This window comes from Leucoraja erinacea, chromosome 28, assembly GCF_028641065.1.
Source record: "Leucoraja erinacea ecotype New England chromosome 28, Leri_hhj_1, whole genome shotgun sequence".
NCBI lineage: Eukaryota > Metazoa > Chordata > Chondrichthyes > Rajiformes > Rajidae > Leucoraja > Leucoraja erinaceus.
Window position 1 is genome coordinate 19,005,564 of NC_073404.1, and position 22,226 is coordinate 19,027,789.

Genomic DNA, 22,226 nt, shown 5'->3' on the forward strand with positions numbered 1-22,226 from the left:
AAAGAAGTTCCCCCTCATGTTACCCCTAAACTTCAGTTCCTTAATTATTTGACCATTTGAACAGAAAATCTTGAGATGAGAGGCAATAAGCAAAGCATTCAACATTGTTCTCCCAGAAATCTTAACGCAACACTCGTGGTGGTGGGAAGGCCTTTGTTACGCTGTGTGACAATGGTTTCATTGTGCCTTCGTCTGTTGATCATTGAACAATTAATCATGCACGTTTGGGACGTTGGGAATGACGGACAAACAGATTTTACAGGCGGGGTACACAAGGAACTGCATTGTGGAATCTGAAGCAGCAACTAACCTGCTGGAGGAACTCAGCGGGTCGGGCAGCATCTGTGGAGAGAAATGGACAATTGATCTTTCGGGGCCGGAGTGAAGAAGAGTCCAGACCTGAAACGTTGCCTGTCCATTCCTTCCGCAGATGCTGCCAGAATCTCTGAGTTACTCCAGCACTTTGTGTTTGAGCCTAGCGATGGGAATGGCAACCATCACCAGGACAGCCAGATGATGAATCATTGGGATTTCTGAATCCTTGGATAGCAGATTATCAAAGTTTTTACTATACTGCAAGATTCCACAGATGCTAGCCCTTAGCCTTGCAGAGGCAGTCACATCAGCCAGTGGTTAAGGGGAGACAACGCAACACAATCAGCACACTCCTCGATTTAGGAGTGTTTCGAGGACAGACTGGTGAAGAAAAGTACCCACAGAAGACACCACGCTACTGCCGACTGCTCTTAAAACGGTAATGGCAGGGAAGTCTCTAAGGAATTACACTGCATGAGTGTGATCTATGAATGCCCGCACTGTGGGTAAGCCTGCACCTAAAGCAAATTCCCACATCAGTATTGCCTGCTCCGGTGAAGCGAAGTAAAGCTGATGATGTTTTCTCTCTTTGAGAGACCTCCCGAATGCAGCTGTGAGCTGCTGGCTGTGAGGTGTGGCACAAAGCATCAGCAGCTCAGCTCAGATCAGCAGCTCAGCTCAGATCAGCGGCAGCTCAGCTTGTTCCTGTGGCTCAGAAACTGTGGATGACTGTGCCATCACTCTATGAACAAAGTAAGCACGGCTCCGCGGTGAAGTATAATTAAGGCCACAGGAGTTCAGAGTACGGAGCAACGGTGGTGCTCCAGGGAGTGTCATAGAACAGAGACACATGGGGGTGCAGGTGCATCGTTCCATGAGCATGTGACACAGGTAGACAGGATGGTGACGAAGGTAGAGATACAAGGAACTGCTGATGCTAGTTTATTGAAAAAGACACAAAGTGCTGGATTAACTCAGCATGCCACGCAGCATGATGGGAGAACACGGACAAGTGATGTTTTAGGTTGGGTTGGGTTGGGACTCTTCTTCAGACTTGGTCAGAGCAGAGTCTGAATAAAGGTCCTGATACAAGGGAACGGGTTCAAGGATCTGACTAGTCGAACAGAAAAAGGCTCACTCGCCTGTTTAGTTACAAATCAGTTTTATTGGCAAGAGAGAACAAAAACAGTACTTGTCTTGGTATGCGCAGGATTTACAGCAGCAGCACCTCCCCCTCTCTCTCTGCCTCCGTCCACGCCGTTGATCGTAACTCAGCCCGTTGGTGAACCCCTCTCGTACATAAACGACCTTATGGCTTCCTGGCGCCTACCTTTATACAGGTAAGAAATCAGATGTTGAAATAACTGCCAGTAAGTAGCTGGTCAATAGCACTGCTCCCAAATTCAAACTATAACCAATGGTAGGGGACTGCATCCGAGTGAGGCCTCCCCCACCCCCCCTTTGGGAACAAAGCACCATCAGCCGCAGACTGGCTCTTAAAGCAATACACAGCCCTACAGACTTGCGTGCAAATCAATACACACAGCTCTACAGACTTTGCGCGTAATGGTAATACACACAGCGCTGCCGCTTTGGCGCCCAAAGGTTTAAACAGAGCACTGTTGGCTTAGTGCATGGGAATTTAAACAAAGAGCTGTCGGCTGCAGCGCTATGGGTTCTAAATATAGCACTACCGGCCGCAGCGCAAATGGGCTTTAAACAGAGCGTTATGGGTCACAGACTGTTCTGGCAGAAATTCCGTATAGCAGGTCCCGATCCAAAATGTCACTTGTCCATGTTCTCCAGGGCTGCTGGAGAACATGCATACCTGGACAAGTGAAGAAGACATTTGGCATGCTCACCTTCATTGGTCAAGGTGTTGTATAAGAGTTGGGACATTATTTTACACGTGTACCAGATGTCGGTAAGGCAGCATTTGGAATACTGTGTACAGTCCTGGTCATCATGCTATAGGAGGGATGTCATTAAACTGGAAAAGATAAAAGAAAATTTACAAGGAAGGTTTGAAGTATGAGGAGAGGTGGGATGCGCTGTGTCTTTTTTCCCCCTGGAACACAGGAGGTTGAGGAGTGACCTTATAGAGGAAGATAAAATCATCAGGGGGCATAGAAATGGTGAATAGCCACATATTTTTATCCAGATTTAGCAGAGTCAAAAAATTAGAGTTCATCGGTTTAAGATGAGAGGGGAAAGATACAACATGAAGCTGATGGGCAATGTTTTCACACTGAGGGTGGTCTTTTATTACAAACAAGCTGGCAGAGGAAGTGGTAGATGATGTACAATTATGTAATTTGAAAGACACTAAGACGGGTTCAAGACTAGGAAAGGTTTGGAAGGATCTGGACCAGGTGCAGGCAAGTAGGCCAAGCTTGCTTCAGCAACAGGGACAGCATGGATGAGTAGGGTACACAAAAATGCTGGAGTAACTCAGCGGGTGCAGCAGCATCTATGGAGCAAAGGAAATAGGTGACGTTTCGGGCCGAAACCCTTCTTCAGACCCTTTTTGTGTACCTTCAATTTTCCAGCATCTGCAGTTCCTTCTTGAACACATGGATGAGTAGGACTGTTTCCGTGCTGTGTAGCTCTATAACTCTTTGACTCTATCATGCTGTTTGAGCATTGGCCTTTTAAATAGCAGGGGAAATGGTGAGCAAATGCTGGTTTTCTATCTCGAGTGGTCAGTGGCTGAGAAAACCTCATCTAGGACAGATTTTATGTTATTGGATTTGTGTGATGTTATTTGGGGAAGTTTTATCCAGGAATAAAAAAAATGACTAATCTTTACAAATAGCTCTTTTGGAATGCCATGGGTTAAATTTCCCAAGGATTGACGAAAGGCAGGCAATACCTTCTGGGTTATGCCTATTTTCAGCTGTTTTAGTAGAGAGAGATAAATAAATTCCAACTGCTGGATTATCCTCGTGTGCGTTGGATCAGACCTGGTTTTTATTATGTTTCAGAATGCGAGCATTCAGGCAGCATGGAGCAGGAGAGGGTTAACACAGCAGCAGTGACCTGGTAAGGGCAAAAATGGGGTGATTAGAGCACAAGAGGACTGCACAAAGCACCAGTGGGGGCTCTACTTTAGAGTGGAGGGACAGGGCAGCAAAGTGCAGCATTGGGCTGTGCAGATCAGTAGGGGGCATTAGAGAGCAGCAGGACGATGTGCAAATGTGACAAAACAACCAACGAGAAAGCAATTAACTGAAGATAAACCCGCATTAAAGGAGTCTGGCTGCTGTACTTTAAAAGCTGTTTTGTGGCGTTCGCTCACATAAATTGACGAGTAGAAACGAGCAACTGCAGAATCTGGTGTACAAAAAAAGACACAAAGTGCTGGAGTAACTCAACAGGTCAGGCAGCATCTCTGGAGAAGATGGATGGGTTACAATTTGGGTCCCAACCTGAAATGTCAGCTATCCGTGTTTTCCAGAGATGCTGCCTGACCCGCTGAGTTACTCCAGCACTCTGTGTCTAAAAATTGACCAGATTTCATGCCCTAGGACACCATGAGGGACCAAGGGCGTTTATGAACTGAAGGGAATGTTAGAGGAACTGACGTGCATCTGTTGAGGTTTAACCATCTGCTTCTTCCTCTGAACCACCGTGACATAAAAACCTACAGAAACGTGGAAACTTTGGCTTCCACCAACTCTACATGAATCACCCAAAGTCCTTGCAAATGCCACAGCTCATATTGGTGCATCCCGCTGCTCAGTCCTTCAAAATGCTGATAAATCCCCAAACTTTTCCCAAGGAAACTTTTCAAGAGTCAAGACCGTTTTATTGTCACATGTACCGAAACTGAACAATGACATTCGTACTTGCAACAGCACAACTGGTTTTTAAACACTGCACTCAATAGATAATATATTAAATAAACCCAAAAAAAGTTCAACATTTAAAAACCCAATATAGTGTGTAAAGAAAACAAAACCCAAGTTCCTAGTGCAGCCAAGCAAGGTTGTTGTTCAAAGTTTAATTGAAGTTCGTTGTATTAAACAGACTATCAATCTCCCTTCTTTTGTCTGACTCATCAGTTTCCATAAATTGGCCAACAACCGTGGTGTCTTCGACGAATTTGAAGATGGATTTGGAAATGTGTCTGGCTGCACAGTCATTGGTATAGCGTGAACAAGCAGGGGATTGAGCACACAGCCTTGAGGTGCCCCTGTGCTGATGTTAGTTAGGAGGAAGTGTTATTGCCAATTACATTCTGTTGATAAGGAAGTTGAGGATCCAGTTGCAGAGACTGAGTTTGCTGAGCACGGTGACAGGTTTGGAGGGGATGAGCTATGGTCTATGAATAACAACCTGAAGCATGTAAAGGCACATCAGTGTTCTTCCTAGCAAAGCATGCGTTGAATGCTTTGAGCTCATCTGGGATTGATGCCTCACTGTAGTTTGAGATGCCACGTAGATTTTCACATCAAGAGACGTTCCGGTTAGTCATCCTTTATTAGGCCTTCAGTCTCAGCCCTTTGTAAACGTGGGCAGGCTTAGTAGAGGTATTCATCTGGCACAAACATTAGGTGCATGCAACAGCAGGGGGGTATGTAGAATAACGGCTAGGTATGTAGAACAGTGGAGGGAGGGGTGTGTAGATTAGTGGAGGATGTGTATAGAGCAGGAGGAGGGTTTAGGGCTGCAGAGGGAGGAATAGTGGGGTGGTAAACTGTAGAGGGCACTGTAGGTCTGAGCAAAAGCAGAGGTAGTCACAGAGGACAGCAGAAGGCAGCACTGAAGTGCATGCGGAGCCAGAAATATTTGATGTGACATTGTTTTTTATTTTCATGTTCTCTGTTGGGATATTATTTAATCTGCCAGGGAAACAGAATAAGGAGGTCCACAAATGTGTTTGCTCATCTTCCAATGGTGATATCATGGGAGGTTGGGAGCATCCTGCCCACTATTCTGTTGAATTTTATTTTTGGCAGGTTTTGAAATGTGGGCTGTCAGTTGAATACAATCATTTTGGAATAATGTCCATTAATGCCATTATTTTTTGCCACCTTACCCCACTGGCATACAAGGAATTTCTCAGTTGGCTGTGTTAAGCAGGTACTGTTAGAGTTATACAGCGTGGAAACAGGCCCTTCTGCCCAACTTGCCCACACCGAACAACATGTCCCATCTACCCTAGTCCCAACTGCCTGCGTTTGGCCCATATTCCTCTAAACCTATCTTATCCATGTACCTGTCTAAATGTTTCTTAAACGGTGCGATTGTACCTGCCACGATTACCTCCTCAGGCTGCTCGTTCCATACACCCACCACCACTTTGTGTGAAAATGTTACCCCTCGGCTTCCTATTAAATCATGCCCCTCCCTCACCTTAAACCTATGTAATGTTAATTCATGTCTGACTCCAGACTTTGGAAACACACACTCGGTCGTGGGTTAAAGTTGCCAGAGAAAAAATGATCCAAGGATATGTTCAAAGCTTCCTTGAAGAAGTGCAACATTCCCACAGACTCCTAGGAGCTTCTAGCCCATAAATACTCAGTGTGGAGAAGGATGGTATTGAGAATCTCAAGAATGTTCAATAGAAACACAAAGATGAACAGTGTAGGTAACTGAAGAACTATCCACAAACTATCCACAAACTCTCCACCTTCCTATTTCGTCACCCATCTCCCAGCCCCACCGAAGGAAACACAACTAGTTCTGCATCAATGCAACACAACTAGTTCTGCATCAATGTTAAGCATGTTTGGGCAGTCCCAGGTACAGATGGGGCAGACCTTCAAACAGACTTGAGTCCCTCACTTCCAGGTGTCAGACACTGTCTGGAAGGCTGTGGCACTCGGGCATTGAACCCTGTGCCCTCTGTGGCACGTCTCAATTCTCAGTTGCATAGAGTCAACTACAGCCCAACATTATAAGGGTTTCCATCTGGTAGCCTGAGTAAACATTATGTTGAGTCTGAAGAAGGGTTTCGACCCAAAACTTTGCCTATTTACTTCGCTCCATAGATGCTGCCTCACCCGCTGAGTTTCTCCAGCATTTTTGTCTACCATTATGTTGACAAATGTATTTTGTGGTTGTTATTACCTGATCTGTTTGTCTGGTTTATTTCAATGTAAAGGGCCTGTCCCACTTACGTGGCCTTTACAGGCAATTGCTGGCACCCGTGATAGGTTGCCGACACTTTCAACATGCTGAAATTCTGCGGTGATCGGAAAGATGCCACGACTCTTTGGAGACCTCACACGACCATACAGGCAACCCCTGGCGGCATGTTGCGAGTGACCTCTCACGACCATACAGCCTGTACGGTCGAGAGAGGTCTCCTATGGTCTCCAAAGAGTCGTAGTGTCTTTCTGGTCGCCTCTGAATTTTCAACATGTTGAACATTTCGGCGACCTTTAATGGGTGCCGGCAGTCGCCTGTAAATGTCGCGTAAGTGGGACAGGCCCTTTAGTGTGCATCACCAATCTTCAAACATGCTTGTCTTGATTCACCTTGAAACATTACTCTAGGCTGGTAGATAATGAATTTAATTCCATTCAGTGGGCTATGATGTAATCATTGCCGTAAAATCAGTCCAGGGAAGCTACACCTCGTGGGGGTAGGGTTCTGTCCATAAATTCATAAGTTCTAGTAGCTGAATTAGACCATTTGGCCCATCATGTCTACTCCGCCATTCAATCACGGCTGATCTATTTTTCCCTCACAACCCCATCCTCCTGCCTTCTCCCCATAACCTATGACACCCTTACTGATCAAGAATCTGTCAATATCCATCGACTTGGCCTTTATAGCCATCTGTGTCAATGCATTCCACAGATTCACTCTCTGAGTAAAGAAATTCCTCCTCATCTTTCCAAAGGTACATCCTTTTATTCTGAGTCTGTGGCCTCTGGACCCAGACTCTCCCACTAGTGGAACCGTCCTCTCCACACCCACTCTATCCAGGCCTTTCACTATTCGGTAAGTTTCAATGAAGATCCTTCTAAACTGCTAAGTTTCAATGAAGATCCTTCTAAACTAAACTTCTAAACTGCAGCGAGTACAGGCCCAGTGCCATCAAACGCTCATCATATGTTAACCCAATCATTCCTGGGATCATTCTTGTGAGATATTAACCAAGAGATGTGTAGAGCTAGATATTAAACTTGGACAGGGATCCAGTTTGCCCTATCAAGACATATAAAGTTCACCCTGAATAAAGGAGATGTCCTGAACAGTGTTCCTCAACCAAAATATGGAGAAAATGACCCAGCAATTTATTTCATTGCTCAATATGAGATCTTGCTGAGCACAATTGAACTACTGCACTGGATACGTTGCAAGGGTTGCCTCCATGGAAAGATTCTTCACTATTGTGAAGTGCTTGGGTCACCTCAGTGTCTGCTGAAAATGTTGCCAGGAAAAACTAATAAACTCTTTGCCATATTCTGTTGAGCGGGAAGTATTTTCATGGAAGGTTTTTAGGTCAGCAGTCACTACAGAGGGTTTCACTTTGGCACAGTGGTAGAGTAGCAGCCTTACAGCGCTTGCAGCAGTGGAGACCTGGGGTCGATCCCGACTATGGGTGCTGTCTGTATGGAGTTTATACGTCCTTCCCATGACTGCGTTGGTTTACTCCGAGATCTTTGGTTTCCTCCCACACTCCAAAGATGTACAGGTATGTAGGTATGTATGTAGGTCTGAAGAAGGATTTCGACCCGAAACGTCACCCATTCCTTCTCTCCAGTGATGCTGCCAGTCCCGCTGAGTTACTCCTGCTTTTGTATTTATCTTCGGTTTCAACCAGCTTCTGCAGTTCCTTCTTACACACAGGTATGTAGATAAATTGGCTTGTTATAAGTGAACAAATAGTCCCAAGCTGTGTAGGGTAGTGTTATGTGTTAATGTCACTGGTCGATGGGCTTATTTCCGCGCTGTATCTCTAAACTGAACTATTTTATCCATTTTTATATCAAAGTTCCTGATAATGATGGGAGTGTCACTTCATTACAATACAATACAATACAATTTATTTGCCATTTGAACCTCGTTGAGGTTCAAACAAAATGTTGTTTCTGCAGTCATACACACAAGAAAAAGAACCAAGACACAAAACAATTTACGCAAACATCCATCACAGCGCATCTCCTCCTCGCTGTGATGGAAGGCAAAGACTTATCTCTCCCCTGCACTCCCCATTCCCCTCCCGATGTCAGAGTTAAAGCCCCCAGAGGGCGATGGTAAGTGTCCCGCGGCCATTCAAAGCCGCGCCGGGCGATGATGTAAGGACCCGCTCCAGGCACTCTTCAACCCCGCAACTCGGGCGGGAGAAGTCGCCGTTGCGGAAGCCCCGAAAAGTGGTCTCCCAGCAGGGGCCCGCGGGCTCCCGGTGTTACCGTCCATCAGAACTGCGGTAAGCCTCCGAATCTCCGGGGTCGGGTCGCAGCCGAGTGCCACCACTGCTCCTCCTGCTCCAAACTCGGCCAGCTCCACGATGGTAAGTAGGTCCGCAGCTCCGTGACTGGAGCCCCAGGTCGTTCCGGTTGGAGGCCGCTCCACGGTGCTCGGCCCCAACGACAACGGAGACCCGACAGAGAAAAGGTCGGGTTCTCCTTACAGGGAAAAGATTTTAAAGGTTTCCCCCACCCACCGCCCCCCACACACATACCCACACACATACGCAAAAAAATAATTTAAAAAACTACGTTCAAATGAGACAAAAAATAATAAAAACACAGACAGACTGCAGAGGCCACTGCGACGTGAGTCGCGCCGCCCACTGCCCATACTCCATATACTGTAAGCTTTTGTTTAGTTGGTATTTGGTTCATGCAAACAGTAAACAATTCTAAAAACATTAAATTGTGTTTTGGGGAAAAAAGCTCAACAGTGAATTTTATTTCAAGTGTTATACTAAAAGGCATTTTTGTTTATTTATAATTATACATAAGGGCATACAGTAATAGACTAATTGGCACCAACACGCTCTGTGGAGAGTTGACACATTATGTGATGTTGAGTACATTAATTTGATTTATTTCTGTGTATTTTACATGATATTGTTTATCCAAAATATAAAATATTGTTAATGGAAAGTGTAAGGAGATGTCCTGGTTTGGCAATTTATTTAAAGATTTATACATAAATTACTAGTGTGCGATATACAGTAATGTATATTTGAGCAATTCCCATGCAACTAGCATTTTTCATTCTCTACGGATGCTGGATAGTTGGGAGTCAAGAGTGTTTCATTGTCATATATACTGAAACAGAACAATTACATTGGTTCTTGCCGCAGCATAGCAGATTTGTAAACAGAGTACTCAATAGATAACATAATAAGCAAAGTTCAATTGATGTTTAAAAAAACCCCCAATATAGTGCTGAGCAAAACAAAAATCTAAAGCCCATAATGCAACCAAGACAGTTCATACAGCAGCTTGAGATTTAGCTGGTGTTTGTTGTGTTCAATTGCATCTTGATTGCTGGGAAGAAGCTGTTCCTGAACCCGGAGGGTCATTTACAGAGACCAATCAACCTATAAACTCGCACAACTTTGGGATGTGGGAGGAAATCGGAGCGTCCTGAGCAATCTCATTGAGTCACAGGGCGAACATACAAACTCTGCACAGACAGCACCCGAGGTCAGGATCAGAACTCGCGTCTCTGGTTCTTTGCGGCAGCAGCTCTACCCACTGTGCCACCCTGTAGAAGAAGACTCATGATCATCTGTGATTCATTTCTGTCTTAAAACCCTAACAATTATTCTACCAGCTGTGCCATTTTGCTGCCAGGAGATCTGAGGAGGATTTTTTTCACCCAGAGAATGGTCAGTACCTGGAATGCACTGCATGTTATTATGTAACAGTATGTGTGTTATGATTGTGTTTATAATTTGTTTGGTTGTTTTGTTTGTCTTTTGCACAAAAGTCCGCGAGCATTGCCACTTTCATTTCACTGCACATCTCGTATGTGTATGTGACAAATAAACTTGACTTGACTTGACTGAAAGAGTGGCGGAGGAAGAATCACTGACAGATTTAAGAAGTGTCTGGAAAGGATTAAATTGCCATGGCAGAGAAGGCTAGGGGCCAAGTATTGGAAGATGGGACTGATATGGATGGATGCACACTGTTCGGTGTGGACCTGGTGGGCTGCCTGGCCTCCCTGCATGCTGTATGTATATCAATTAATGACACCTCTTTCTTTCTTTTAAACCTGAATTTTGTCCAATATTTTGATCACCTGCTTCAATACCGGTATTCATTTTAGCTTGAAAATGTTCATGGGACACATCCTAAGGTGTTTCCGTGCATTGAAAAGTTTACGACAGGTACTATTGTAAAAGTCTCTGTGCAAGTTAGTTGAAGCAGGTTGAAACCTGTTCTGAAAAGAGCATAAAGAAAAATCTGAATTTTGGATGGTTGGAACTGTACGTCAGAAGCAGCTCGCGATGCACTGCTGATCTCGTGGAGCATGTTTAGCTGAGCAATTGGAGGTGAAACTCTAGGCAGCAAAGCCGAAACCTGGAAGTGGAAATTAGAGGATAGCAGTTCATAAAAATCCAAATTTATTTTGATCAGGACTTCATTGTTTTATTGTCTATATTTGTCGCTGGTTTTATTTTAAGCTCATACTTTTCACCATGGTGCCTGCCTCCTGAGGGAATTAAGTGACACTGGGATCAGACATTAGAGCCGACTGTCTGGGATACCTGCTGGCTCTCAGACTCACAACCACAAGAATTGTCATGTGGCCATGGTGATGGGTTTGCCAGTCTGAACAAGGCATGTTAGAGTCTCTGCATGACCAATGCTTACTGCCTGGAGAATACGTTCCATGTAAAGACATGGCTCACACTTTTGCAAGGATCCATCTTGGCCATCATCCTGGTATGATTGTTATTGGCAACAGTGTAAACTGCTTGAGGTTTTCCCACAGTTTCTTCCACCTTTCCCCCCCCCCCCCCCCCCCCCCCCCCCCCTCCACCGAATGAAACATTTGATGGTGATTTAATCCCACACTAAACAGACCGCACGTTCTCACAACTGAAACAATATTCTAAAGTAAGGGGAAGAATTTTCATAAATCTGGCACTTTAAGAGGAAAGTAACATTGACATATTACTGTGAGCAGAATAAGCTCTTAAAGTAAGTGGATAACAGTATTCTTGCAGAATGAAGATTTGTGCAGACTTGCACTAAGATATTTCACTGAACCGTAACATATTTGTCAGCTTTGATGTTTTATCCACTTCTAGCAAAGAATAGAAGCAAAATAGAAAGGAAAGGCAATTAAATGCAGGACAAATGTTAGAGGAAAAAATGGTTTGCAACAATAAAATAAAAATGTAGCTAGATTGAAAAGGAGCGCAAATTAGTTACCCTTTATGGGAATACTAGCCTCAAGGTGAGTTAGTAATATCATCAGGCAAAAGTTGAATACATTTCTTTGACATTGCTCTGTATAGTATAACGTTGCTCTTAACACAAGCAGTAATATGTTTAGCAATGACTGTGTTTGAATAGTTGTGGGAAGAATAATCTGATAGTGTATTTATATCTACGTTACATGACTGGCAATAGCCTCTTCACAGAGAGGATTACAACTGTGAACATGTGGCGTTCAGATCCCACAAATTCTGTTGTTTGCCCAGATAGATTCTCCTGCAAATTACCCTTGTGCCACTGACACAGATTTTGTGTCAGCTACGCATTGGATGATATAATGCCCATGAAATTAAATTACACTGTTTTGAATGGTTAATATTGTTGGTTGCTCCTGGAATGATTATGCTTTTATATCATGGAGTGGCATGGTGGTGTAACGGTAGAGTTACTGCCTGACAGCACCAGAGACCCTGCTTCGATCCTGATCACGAGTGCTTGTCTGTACAAAGTTTGTACTTTCTCCCCATGACCTACGTGGGTTTTCTCTGAGGTCTTCGGTTTCCTCCCACACTCCAAAGACGTACAGGTTTGTAGGTTTATTGGCTTGGTATAAATGTCAAAATTGCCCCTAGTGTGTGTTGGGTAGTGTTAATGAGTGGGGATCGCTGGTCGGCATGGACTCGGTGGGCCAATGGGCTTGTTTCCACATTGTATCCCTGAACTAAATTACTGGAGTATTATTTATATAATTGTAGTAAAGTATTGTTACTGCTCAGAAAAAGGCCCTTTGAATCGATGCTCTTATGTTCTAATTCCATACATCACTTCTAATGACATGTGTAAAGGGCCTGTCCCACTTGGCCGTCATTTACGCGACAGGCCGGTAGTGCGCATCATCATGCGTCCGCACAGCCGTCTGGAGCACGTGACGTCATTTGAAGATAGACAAAAAATGCAGGAGTAACTCAGCGGGACCGGCAGCATCTATGGAGAGAAGGAATGGATGAAATTTCGGGTCGAGACTCTTCTTCAGTCTGAAGAAGGGTCTCGATGCGAAACGTCACGCATTGCTTCTCTCCAGAGATGCTGCTGGTCCTGCTGAGTTACTCCAGAATGTTGTGTCTATGTCCAATCATCTTGGCCCCGCTCTGGGAGTAGGAGTGGGGGCGGATCCGGATCTACAACGGCCGCGGGTCCCAGGCTGAGCTCGGCGATCGCTTGCCTGCTTCTGCTGCTGTTAGAGGTGAGACGTTGCGCCGCGTGCAGGTGGCGTGCGAAGATTTCATGCAGAATTAAATCCTGGAACCCTGCGCGATACCGTGTGCAACTCCAAACTCCTCCACGCCACTCCATACGCCCATCCTCACACGCTACCCACACACTACCAGGTCGCATAAATGGCGCGCAAATGATGGCCAAGTGGGACACAAGGATGGTCCAAAAGGATGTTTCCTGAATCAAGAGAGCTCTAGAAAATTATACCAAGTGTGTCTGCAGTACCTTCATTTAATTCCTTAGATGTTTGGGTTGGGAGCCAGCATTTTGTACCATGTTCAACGTTAATATTCCCAGTTTAACTTTCAAGAGGCCAACATTGCTTCTGGCTGTCCTCCTTTTTTTTTTTAAAATATAGTTGTGAATCATTTTTTGCCTTGATTGGGTATTTCTGGAATTTTATTTAATAATACCTCGTTGCAGATTTTTCTATCTGTTTTACACCTTTTGCTGTTTTATTAAAATCTCTCCCAATTTCCAGCAGCTGCATCACTTTCTGCCTTATTGCATTGCATTTGAGTTTAGCTTTAACCATTACCCCTGCAGTTATCCATGGTTGCTTTGCATTGGAACCAGGGCTGTTCCCCCGCAGCAGTATAAAACGGTTCAATGTCATCGTAAATTCTGTTTTAAACACCATTCTCTGAGATTTCAGGCTTTGAGGTTGTACCAATTAGCAGCTCTGCTAGTTTATTTTAAAATTGCGTTTCTCTCTTTCAAACAAAACATTGAATTCAATCAAATTATGATTACAAGCAGATATATATTCACACTCTGTTAGACTACTAAGTAAATTTGGCTCATTTCACTATATTATATCCAACATGGGACCATTGAGTCAACTAGAAGCTGATTATAGAGATGTATTTATCTAATGAAGTCTTTCCTCTAGTGAGGCTCTTTTGAAGATTACAGTCACGCAAAATGATTATTTTGTGATTTGTGCATCCATATTTGTAGAAATACAGGCACACATTTATAAGGGATGATCTAGCCATTGTCATTAGATTATCGAGGAGCTTAATGCCGCACTAAATCTTTGAAGTTGAATATCCAGCTGCTACCAAAGGCTGTCACTCTCATCGAAACTGCCTGTCAGGTGAATTAATGTTGGCAACCTGGCTGTCAGAAATTTGAACAAGTCAGTACTTGGTCACAAAAGGGAACTATATATATAAATATTAATAAGATTAGTGGGCCACTAAAGCACCACAAACATTAGATCGTGCCATATCATTGTGATGCTTGAATATCAAATGCCCAGACCTTGAATGCTTCTTCAGTGCAAGTGGTTGGGGTGCAAGAGTCCAGAGTGAAATGATTTGAATGTGGATGTTTTCCCCTCCCTTAAACAATCTGGCTTAATCCTAAAATAGACACAAAAAGTTGGAGTAGCTCAGTGGGTCAGGCAGCATATCTGGAGAAAAGAAATAGATGATGTTTTGGGTTGAGACCCTTCTAAAGACTGAGAGTCAGTGGAAAGGGAGATATGGATGGTGATATATAAAGGGATATAGAACATATGATTGAAAGATATGCAAAAAGTCATGGTGGAGCACAGAATGGTCTACTGCTGGCTGTGGGCTAGGTGATACCAATTATACAAACAGTGAAACTCAACAGGACAGCAGTGAAACCAGTATGACAACTAGGGTGTGGGAAGGATGGAGAGAGAGAGGGGTACAAGGGTTGCTTGAAGTTAGAGAAATCAATATTCATGGGTTGTAAGCTGCACTAGCAAAATATGACGTGCTGTTCCTCCAATATCCTGTTACACAATTCTCCATTCAGCATTAGCTGCAAGACTAATGGTGATGCCTCTCATAAAACTAAATGGTTTATTTGCCTGTGAATGAGGATGTGGTGGCAATCCTTCTATTCTCTTACCTGTTATCATGTCATCTTGGAATTTTTATCATGGAAAGAAATGACAAAAAAAAAGCAAGAGCTGCATTTATTTGAACTATTTACACAACCTTTCATTCCTAGTCCATTGTGATATATACCGTAGGAATGATGATTTAGGAATATTTGATTAAATATGGATAAAAAACAAGATCCATCTGGTTTACCTCTATCTTCCTGCAGATTGTATAATTTACTGGGGATTTTGACAAATTATAGCAATCAATCTTTTTGTTAGCTTACTCCAGAGCCTGGCATGAGAGATAAGACTCTAGCAATGAAGACTGAGGCATCACAGTGGGAACAGCTGGTCCAAAGTTACCAGTTCTTTACAAGAAATGTTACCCACATTGTTCACTTGTCTTCTCAATGACAAGTCCTAGATGATATTCCAAGACGGCCTCAGGCATTGCCCTGAACCACTATCTACCTCAATGGAGGCCCATGGACAAAGGAGTCTGAAGAAGGGGTTCGGCCCGAAATGTTGCTTATTTCCTTCACTCCATAGATGCTGCTTCGCCTGCTGAGTTTCTCCAGCACTTTTGTCTACCTTTGATTGGACTTCATCTTGCGCTAAATGTTATTCACAGTATTCCTTTTATTATGTATCTGTGGACTGTGGATGGCTTGATTGTAATATAGAAACATAGATCATATATTGTCTTTCTGCTGACTGGTTAGCATGCAACAAAAGCTTTTCACTGTACCTCGGTACACGTGACAATAAACTAAACTAAACTATTCTTTACCTTAATAGGTACAAGTAATTTCTTATCCAGTGCCAAGTTGGTACTGCTAATGGAGTTCTTTCGTTGGAAAGCTATTAACTCATTTCTAATTGACATTTTATGACTATCAAATGGCCATGGCAGGAAATCATGAGGATTGCCATGTTGTTTTATGAGAACATAAACTACTGGAGGTTTCAGCTGTGTAGGTAGTTGTCTCTGTAGCTGTTCTCTGGATCTCCCTGAACCTGACAGGTTGGTGCAAATCTAGTTAACTCACAGAACAGCACCATGCTTGAAAGTATATGAAAATGAAGCAACTACCACCAATAAAATAATATTGATTCAAACACTGTGAATCAAATATTGTGACGCAAACTAAAACTAATAAGACGTTATATAATTACGTGATGTTAAAAACTGCCAACATCCCACCTCTGTATATGCACCATTTGTAGTTTTAATCTTTCACTGTGACTATGACCTCCATTCATGCGTACTTTTCTGTGACTTTGAAGCTGACTCACTCCAGCAATTACATGAAGGAGTGACAATTACTGTTTGCAGTTTGCTTACAGATTTTAAAACTTACTCTTAAGATGATTTTGAACATAAAGGGGCTGTCCCGCTGCAGTGACCTAATTGGCGAGTTTAGAAAAGTTTGGGAGTTTGAAAAAATGTCATGTTGAAGACCTCCTTCGACTATGTAGAAGACCTCCTTCGACCTCCTTCGACTATGTTGAAGACTAGCTTCGGGAAAATTGGACTCCAAATAGTGGAGAGTGAAGACGACCTCCTACGATCTCCTTCGTCCTACCTTGGACCTCTCTTCGACTATATTGAAGACTATCTACGACTACATTCGACTACCTTTGATCACCTTCGACTACCCTCGATTACCTACGAATAACATGCCGACTTACTACGACCGACTTCGACTAAACCTATGAGTAAAAAAAGTATCGATTTATTTCCATGGCGACCATTTTTTACTTGCGTGCATTTTTCAACACGACCTAGCTGAGGCCTCGAGCATGCGAGGATTACCCTCGAGAATGAAGGAGAGTCTCCAAGGACCTCGTGTTGACCATGCTGCGAGTATAAGTCTAAGGCAAATTCGCCAGAACTCACGGATTAGGTCGCCGCAGTGAGACAGCCCCTTAATTCACCATGGAAGTCACTAAATGTATTGTTCACTCTGCAACATCCTGCAAATTGCTAGTTTCTCCGAACCTTCCTGAATCTCCCCTTCCTCCTTTCCCCCTCTCTCTCCCTCTGCCCAAACTGAAACCACACTAATTCTCCCCACACCCCTTTCACTTACATTCCTTCCTTTAGCTTCACATCTCTTCAATTTTTTTGTCTCACACTTTCTGTTATTTGCATCTCTGGCCTTTGTCCAGCCACCTCAACCCAAAACATCACTTATTCCCTTCCTCCAGAGATGTTGCCTGACCCACCAAATTACTTCAGCATTTTGTGTCTATCTTCGATGTAAACCAGCATCTGCAGTTCCTTCCTACTGATTTATCTGAACTTAGCCTTGGCAGCAGTGGGATCTCTGCTTGGTCACAGAGTGAGACAGTTGCTATTAATTTCTAAGAATAGGTTGTACCTATCCACTATCAATTCCCTCTTAGTTCCCGCTTACCCCCCCACTCCCCCCACCCATCACACCACTCACCACTCACTACATGCATAGAAACAGAAGACTGACAAGGAATGTGTCAGCTGTGCATATACAGTGGACTCTGAAAGTTAATTTGGAAGATGGCCAGCAGAATTATAATTTGTTTTAATACCTTTTAGTCAAGGGCAATTAGGGATGTCTTTCAAAAAACCATAAATTCGATCAAAGATTTCAAATATTATTTGAGAACCTGAGCTGACTTCCAGTTTAAAGAGAAGACTGCCAACAACACTAAAAATATGCTGTTGTCTGTTAGTTGATTTTATCGCTGGATACTTCCCATTTATCAAGGGCATTGTTTCCTTCAGAAATGTACTACTTTCATGGATCCTTCGTTTCATCCCCATCAACAATCTCTTTGTCCTAACATCTTTTTACAAGGCCATTTCAAGTATTTGGCATGATAATGCTCTTACCAGGGACACTTTACCATGTGAACAAAACCTAAATAAATGTAAGTTGCTATTGTTATATATAAAAGCCTCTCCAACAGTGGAACTGAACTATTTGTTGTAAGGATGTTCGATTGAGGGCAATTTGAAGTATAGCCTCCGTTACTTTTTTTGGCAAATCCAGCATCTACACAGCGTCTCTTCAGACTGAAAAAGGGTCCCGACCCAAAACGTCATCCATCCTTTTTCTCCAGAGATGCTGCCTGACTCGCTGAGTTACTCCAGCGCTTTGTGTCTATCTTCGGTATATACCAGCATCTGCAGTTCCTTTCTGGCCCCAAAGCAGATGCGTCCACGTCATGGGACTGGAAACCGGAAGTATCCTGAGCTAATTCTGCTACCACCATCATCTATTGTAACAAGTGGTGGCTCCCGCTGATTGTCGCCAGAACCGTGCGTCCTTTTCAGGACGGATGATGGCAGCGATGTCAACATTTGTAACAAGATGGACTCGAAAGAAGAAGAAGTTCCTTTTTACACACAATGTCTAGGTCTATCTGAGTGTTCTATGCCAAACATTGTATTGTTTACTGAAGAATGTGAAAGGATGGGTCTTGCATTCAATACCTGGGAGACAGAGATGCTCTGTCAACCTGTCTGTCCTGTGCAACATTGTCCTTTGACAATAACGATTCACTATTTCACATATCAAGGAAGACAACAATTATGACATGTGCCATAGCATTCAGTGTATCAACACAGCCTATCAACACAGCTTTTGCACTATTAATGATAAAGGTACACATAGTCTCATGGCATTAGTGATCTTGTTGGACATTGTCTCCTGGCGTGTATGTTTCTTGCCACCTCAGTGTGGGCCAGCAGATTGTCCAGTTCTTGCTGCATGCAGACTTGGGCTTTTTCCTTTTCTGAGCAGATCCAAATTGAACTTGAATTTTTGCAATCAAGTCATGAGTCTCCCTGGGATCGGGAGTTCAAGGCCATTCCTTCCTGAATATATATTCAGGAAGGAATGGCCTTGAACTCCATTGTATTGCTATATCTGATGTGATTATCATATTGGAGGGTTAGGACGTTCCCAGGAACTGTAGTGAAGGAGCCTAGAATGTAAAGGCACAATGGAACAGCTACACTAGAGCCGCTGCATCACTGTGCCAGAGTACCGGGTTCAGTCCTGACCTCTGGTGCTGTCTGTGTGGAGTTTGCATCATCTCCTATAACCAGGTAGGTTTCCTCTGGATGCTTTGATTTCCCCTAAAATGTGCAGGCTGGTGGGTTAATTGGCCATTGTAAATTTCTCCAAGTGCACAGATAAGTATTGAACCTGCAGAAGTGGATGACAACGTAGGGAGAATAAAACAAAATAGGATTAATGGAGCATTAGTGTAAATGTATGTTTTATGGTTGTGGGCAAAGGCATGTTTCCATGCTGTATGTATCTTTGATTCCATTTAAAATGATGTAAATATGACTCTGTTAGTATGACTTTGTCAAAGTTCTGCTTGACTGTTCATCATTTCCAAATAACCAATGCTGTTCTGAGTTTCCAATCTTCCTGTGTGTTAATTAATATCTCTGCAACTATCAGTTTGGCTGAATTTCCACCACCAGGTTTCTGGTGGTAATCTATGCTGACTCTCTGCTGTGTGGCTGAGGAGCATTGCATTGTCCTGGGGGACATACTTCAGCCAAATGTTGGACTGAGATCTTATCTGCCTACTCGTATAAGGCCAAACAGTTCTTGCACCACCTGAAAACCAGGATATGTTTTCAGGATGTTTCTTTTCCATTGACGCCAGCCAATACAGATTAACTGGTGATCTATCCGCATGGGTACTCGTAAACATATTCTGGCATGACAAAAATTATAAACATTTCACTTGAAGCTTTTAAGTATCTGAGAGCGACTATAAATGGAAATTTTCATGAAATACTCTTTAACCAATAAGCACATTTTCTTACAAACCTGGAGAACTAAACTGCCATTCTGTTATATTCTGGGGTACCAAATATTATCACTTTATAATTCCCTGACACCCATTTACAACAAGGCCGCTAGCTCCTGCTGGATTGCCCAAAGTAACAACAGTTGTGCTCCATTCTTTATTAATAAACAACGTACTTTATCAATAAAAAACTGTATAGAGAGTCAGGGCAGAATTTCCACCATGTACCTACTTCACAAAGCAAGACACACTTCATTGCAAGTTCTATACTAAAAGTTGACATACAGGAAGCAGTAAATCAGATGGTGACGTTCTCAATATGCTTTTTAAAATATCAATCTCATGTGTGTTATAGATTTCCTACTGAATGGTATGACTTATTGAATTGAATTTCCTTTATTGTCATTCAGACCTTTCAGTCTGAACAAAATTTCGTGCAACTTAGACACAATATTGCTGAGCTGTAATCTGTGGAGTTGGCGAATCCACAACGTAGTTGCTCTTCTGAGATTGTCTGGCTAGCTTCTGCACTCCTTGATGCTCAACACAAAGACCTGTCTTTAATCTCAAGGCCCAATGTTGGATAATATAAATTGAATTTTCCAAAAGCTTGGGTGTTTTTGTAAAAAGAATCACAACCGTGCAAGGGCAGATAGTTAATTAAATTCATCAAAGATTTAATTCATCTCACCGGGTTGACTGACCCTCCGAGCTTCTTGGGCGGCTACCTGCCAAGTGCAAACTTCACATGTTACATTTGGATGCAATAAGGGAAATCATTGATAGACCTGCTTGTTCTAGTTAGCTGTAGGATTTATACTCCTCTCATCACAGTCATTAAAACATTTTTATTTTATCTGCATTATTGCAAGCTATTTAAAAAATACTTTAGATGTTTCTGAGAGACATTTCTTCTGAACTCCTTTCAATTCCTGTAAGCTAATAACATGTCACTCTTTGAAGCACTGTTGTAAAAGGCTTTTGAATCTAAACCAAGGTCTGCTCAGATCCATTTTAGAGATCAGACAGCATTGATTCTAATTGCTTTTTATTCCTGGGATATTGTTTGTGGCTCCAATGTTGTTGATTTAATAAGCAGAAGAGCACAGTTGGCTTCTTCTTCAAACTAGTTCTTCTCATGATCAAGAGACAAAGTTGGCCATGCTAGTCAGTAACATCTTGTCCGGGATACAATCTGTAGTTTCTGTGTGGCTGGCTCATTGATGCAAGGACTTTCCTCCAAAACCTTGGCCAATTTGAATGCCTCATTGGCTTCCTACCTTGTATTCCTTCAAGAATTGAACATATTATCGTTAGTACACCAGCAGGAACATATTAAAGAATTGTGGCTAGTGTATGTTACAATGATGTTCAGGGTAGAATTTGCCAGAAAGAGGGTCTTCCTCTGTGGAGCATTCACAGAGTGAAAATGTTGCCCTGACTTTCCTTGGCTTCTTTTATTGATATAGTACTTTGCAAGATTAATTTACTAGCTCAACTGTATTTTATGGATGTATTGAGAAAGATATTGAGATGAGTAAACTGATTTCAGATTAGTGATCCCAATTTTCTTCTTGGAGCAATCCTTGAATCATGCTTGCTTTATTCCAGTGGTTACTTTATGTTATCTACTCCAGTCAATGAGCAGGTGTGTCCCATCACCACCCTGTTTCACCACCCCAGTGGATTCTTCACCTCGCACACCATCTGTCACCGAACTGTAAATGTTCGTAAAACTGTTATTTTCCTTTTTATACGACCCTTCGGCAATGCAGCAAAATCTTTGCCTGCTAAATCAATCTTGATCTAAATTTTCCTTATATATACAGAGTGCAACAGTTTGCCAGCAGATCACCGTTCAGCTTCTGAGTCATGGAGTCGCTGGTGCTTGGTGCACTTGTCCGCAACCCGATTGCTTTGCAGTTGGTGGCCAAGAAATCAATTCCTTTCCCCTTTCTAGGAAAATTGCCAAGCAGACAATTGATTGATGCAATCCTCTCTTCAGCACATTTTTACAAAACTTACTAGTGAAAGGTTGTATTTAATGTCAGCTTTTAAAGTAGTAAAATATCACCCACTGCTTCACAATAGAGTTTGCAGACCATAAAGCATGGACACTGACCAAAAAAAGATATTGTGACTGATGAACAGAAATCTTGTAGTTTTGATACACAAAATGCTGAGATAGGTGGCATCTCTGGAGAGAAGGAATGGTTGATATTTCCAGTCGTGACTCTTCTTCAGATCAGTTTTCAAAGTTCGCAGTTTGGCCATCGATGAGAGGGTTGCAGGTTCAGACAAACATCCTGTACTGCTCGAAGATAATCAACATGGTGAATGTTACACTTTGGTTTCCCCCCAAAATACTGATGGTCTTCGAGTGTAGAAGATATTTGCATGCTAATGTTGCTGACTGGCATGCTCCAGGGTGCAGGAGTACACGTTGAAGTGTGCGCTGAAGCTCAGGCAGCCACTGCAAAGACTTTGTTGGGAAAGACCACCGTCTAGGATGGAAAGATGCTAGAGGTGAGTCACTCACCACAGGAGCCGCAGACTCTGACAAGCTCCTCGAGATTTATGCGTCTGAT

General features: G+C 42.9%; 1 long non-coding RNA gene across 3 annotated transcripts in view; it reads left to right on the forward strand.

Annotated features, from left to right (window-relative positions):
- Positions 1 to 12,645: 12,645 nt before the first annotated feature.
- LOC129710743 (uncharacterized) overlaps positions 12,646 to 22,226 on the forward strand; it is a 175,037-nt gene continuing 165,456 nt past the window's right edge. For all 3 annotated transcript variants that reach the window (XR_008725721.1, XR_008725720.1, XR_008725722.1), the window contains exon 1: positions 12,646 to 12,924. This is a non-coding gene — a long non-coding RNA (uncharacterized LOC129710743). The remainder of the gene's footprint in view (positions 12,925 to 22,226) is intronic.